At 41.2% G+C, this 4423-nt stretch overlaps 1 pseudogene; it reads left to right on the top strand.

Moving 5' to 3' along the window:
• Positions 1–997: 997 nt before the first annotated feature.
• On the top strand, positions 998–1716 carry LOC123847495 (histone H3.3A-like; annotated as a pseudogene).
• The last annotated feature ends 2707 nt before the right edge of the window (positions 1717–4423 follow it).

Genomic DNA, 4423 nt, shown 5'->3' with positions numbered 1-4423 from the left:
ATATTTGTGTGCCCAGTATTCATTCAACAGCTTTTATCCAACAAGTATTTATTGAATGTCAGCTATGTACAAAGTACGAGAGGACACTCAATAGGAAAGGATAGAAATATGAATTAAATACTGATCCCTAAAGACGTTTACATTCTTATAGAGAACATAAGACAACTGTGTAACTATGCCACAAAATATGGCATAAACAGAGAAAATGCAATGAAACTTCAGATTAGAGAAACTACATCTGGATGGACAGATGATAAGTTCAAGCTTGGTGGAAGACAGGAGGAAACAAACCAAAAAGACAATCGGATGGGGATCAGCTCTCCAAAACCACTCAGTGTGCTGATCATTGTAAAGGAGAAGGATTTGGACATGGGAAGGACAATAAAGAGTAGACAGAATGGGGCGGACCAGGAATTCCTGACATAGGGAATCAACGAGAAGCCATATTTTATTTTTTTTTTTTTTTTTTTTCTTATTTATTTGAGAGAGAGAATGAGATAGAGAGAGCATGAGATGGGGGAAGGTCAGAGGGAGAAGCAGACTCCCTGCCGAGCAGGGAGCCCGATGCCGGGCTCCATCCCTGGACTCCAGGATCATGACCTGAGCGGAAGGCAGTCACTTAACCGACTGAGCCACCGAGGTGCCCGAGAAGCCATATTTTAGAATAATGTGATATAGGACATGCATGACAGAGAACCATTTTTGCTTGGCGAGGCTGGAGCAAAGAATGTTCAAAAGGGACTAAGAGAAAACAGAAAAGTTGTAAGATCAGACCCTGAAGAACAAACATACCTGGCTAAGGAGTCAGGGCATTAAACCATGTCCACACTTTCCAGCAAGGTACTGATATGGCCAGAGCTCTGCTTCAAGAAGTTCATAATGGCAGCAAGAAAGGGAGCCCAAGCAGAAAGTTACCACAAGTATAACGAAGGCCTAACACACAATTAACAATATGCACATTTCTTCGGTCAAGAAACCAGACTGGGTGTTTGCAGCCGCCGCCGCGCGGCCGTCGCTCGCCAACGCCAGCACCACCTCTAGCTCGCCGAGCTCCAGCCGAAGGAGAAGGGGGGTAAGTGAGGAGGTTTCTGTACCATGGCTCCTACAAAGCAGACTGCCCGCAAATCGACCGGTGAATAAAGCACCGAGGCAGAACTGGCTACAAAAGCCGCTCGCAAGAGTGCGCCCTCTACTGGAAGGGTGAAGAAACCTCGTCGTTATAGGCCTGGGACTGTGGCACTCCGTGCAATTAGACGTTATCAGAAGTCCACTGAACTTCTGATCTGCAAACTTCCTTTCCAGCGACTGGTGCGAGAAATTGCTCAGGACTTCAAAACAGATCTGGGATTCCAGAATACAGCTATTGGTGCTTTGCAGGAGGCAAGCGTCGCCTATCTTGTGGGCTTCTTTGAAAACACCAACCTGTGTGCTATCCATGCCAAATGTGTCACAATTATGCCAAAAGACATCCAGCTAGCGCGCCGCATACGTGGAGAACGTGCTTAAGAATCCACTATGATGGAAAACATTTCATTTCTTAAAAAAAAAAAAAAAAATTATCTTCTTCCTGTTATTGGTAGTTCTGAACACTAGATATTTTTTTTCCATGGAGTCAAAAGGTACCTAAGTATATGATTGCAAGTGGAAAAATAGGGGACAGAAATCAGGTATTGGCAGGTTTTCCATTGTCATTTGTGTGTGAATTTTTAATATAAACGCAGGAACATATAGCATTAATGCCGGTCAAATTGTTTCAGTGAACACGTTACAGCAGTTCAAATTGAGGGAGACACAAAGAAATGGAAAAATGTTCCATGCTCATGGATTGGAAGAACAAATATTGTGAAAAATGTCAATGCTACCTAGAGCAATCTACACATTTAATGCAATCCCTATCAAAATACCATCCACTTTTTTCAAAGAAATGGAACAAATAATCCTAAACTTTGTATGGAACCAGAAAAGACCCCAAATAGCCAGAGGAATGTTGAAAAAGAAAAGCAAAGCTGGTGGCATCACAATTCTGGACTTCCAGCTCTATTACAAAGCTGTCATCATCAAGACAGTATGGTACTGCCACAAAAACAGACACATAGATCAATGGAACAGAATAGAGAGCCCAGAAATGGACCCTCAGCTCTATGGTCAACTCATCTTCCACAAAGCAGGAAAGAATGTCCAATGGAAAAAAGATAGTCTCTTCAACAAATGGTGATGGGAAAATTGGACAGCCACATGCAGAAGAATGAAACTGGACCATTTCCTTACACCACACACAAAAATAGACTCAAAATAGATGAAAGAACTCAATGTGAGACAGGAATCCATCAAAACCCTAGAAGAGAACACAGGCAGCAACCTCTTCGACCTCAGCCACAGCAACTTCTTCCTCAACACATCACCAAAGGCAAGGGAAGCAAGGGCAAAAATGAACTACTGGGTCTTCATCAAGATAAAAACTTTTGCACAGCAAAGGAAACAGTCAACAAAACCAAAAGACAACTGACAGAATAGGAGAAGATATTTGCAAATGACATAACAGATAAAGCGTTAGTATCCAAAATCTATAAAGAACTGATCAAATTCAACACCCAAAGAACAAATGATCCAATCAAGAAATGGGCAAAAGACATGAACAGACATTTCTGCAAAGAAGACATCCAAATGGCCCACAGACACATGAAAAAGTGCTCAACATCACTTGGCATCAGGGAAATCCAAATCAAAACCTCAATGAGATACCACCTCATACCAGTCAGATTGGCTAAAATTAACAAGTCAGGAAATGACAGATGTTGGCGGGGATGCGGAGAAAGGGGAACGCTCCTACACTGTTGGTGGGAATGCAAGCCGGTGCAGCCACTCTGGAAAACAATATGGAGGTTCCTCAAAAAGTTGAAAATAGAGCTACCCTACAACCCAGCAATTGCACTACCGGGTATTTACCCCAAAGATACGAATGTAGTGATCTGAAGGGGTATGTGTACCCCAATATTTATAGCAGCAATGTCCACAACAGCCAAACTATGGAAAGAGCCAAGATGTCCATCAACAGATGAATGGATAAAGAAGATGTGGTATATACACACAATAGAATATTATGCAGCCATCAAAAAAAACCTGAAATCTTGCCATTTGCAATGACATGGATAGAACTAGAGGGTATTATGCTAAGCGAAATAAGTCAATCAGAGAACAACAAGTATCATATGATCTCACTGATACAAGGAATTGTTAATTTCAGGAAACAAACTGAGGGTTGCTGGAGTGGTGGGGGTGGGAGGGATGGGTGGCTTGGTGATAGATATTGTGGAGGGTATGTGCTATGGTGAGTGCTTGAATTGTGTAAGACTGATGAATCACAGACCTGTACCTCTGAAACAAATAATACATTATATGTTGAAAAAAAAAAAAAGAAAAAGAAGAAGATAGTAAGAAGGGAAAAATAAAGGGGGGAAAATCGGAGGGGGAGACAAACCATGAGAGACTATGGACTCTGAGAAACAAACTGAGGGTTTTAAGGGGGGGGACTCGTTAACCTGGTGATGGGTATTAAGGAGGGCACGTATTGAATGGAGCACTGGGTGTTATACACAAACAATGAATCATGGAACACTACATCAAAAACTAAAGATGTAATGTATGGTGACTAACATAACATAATAAAATTAAATTAAAAAAAGGAAAGAAAGAAAGAAAGAAACCAGACTGGCCAGCACATAGGGGATATGTTAAAAAATACAATTAGGCAGAAGAACAGGATCAGAGTATAGACAACCTGAGAAGCCAAGAAGACAAGACAAGCTTTCTCGGCCCCTCCACTATCCAGTTCTAGACCTCTCTGGATCTTGCACCCCTTATTTATTAAAAGACAGAAGTGAGGCAGCTGGGAAGTTGACCCAGTCTCCCACTTGCAGAGTTATGACTTAATATGATTGCCCAAGAGAAACTCATTGTATGTCCTTGAGCAGGGACATAATAAGATGAAAGGGATGGTTTAAAAAGATGAACTTGTCAGCAAATATCTATTGCAGGAATTACTATGTTGATAACACTCTCAGTACAATACCTTCTATCCTGATGTCATATTTTAGAATCTTCGGAAAGCCTTTGATATGCACTGAACATGAAACATATATCACTGCTAAAGACAGGCAGTATGTTTCCCTCTTAGAAAGCATAATGATATAATTGCAAAATGGATTCAGATGAGTGTTTCAAAAGAGGTACTTAAGGTGGTGAAATATGTAACTACACTCAGGAACTGTTCAACAATCTCATAGATATAGCTACTCTTCATTTATTCAGCATGTTATTGAGCACTGCTATGTGCCAGGCATTGTGCTAGGTTAGGAAAACAGTGGTAAGTCAAATGGATGTGCACTCTTCCTTCATAGAGCTTATAATCTAGGGGAGACATATA

The sequence above is a fragment of the Mirounga angustirostris genome, unplaced genomic scaffold, assembly GCF_029215605.1.
Source record: "Mirounga angustirostris isolate CCGP_5_RB_7025 unplaced genomic scaffold, mMirAng1.0.hap1 SCAF_2, whole genome shotgun sequence".
In the NCBI taxonomy this organism is placed as follows: Eukaryota; Metazoa; Chordata; class Mammalia; order Carnivora; family Phocidae; genus Mirounga; species Mirounga angustirostris.
This window is presented reverse-complemented; position numbering and strand designations above follow the sequence as displayed.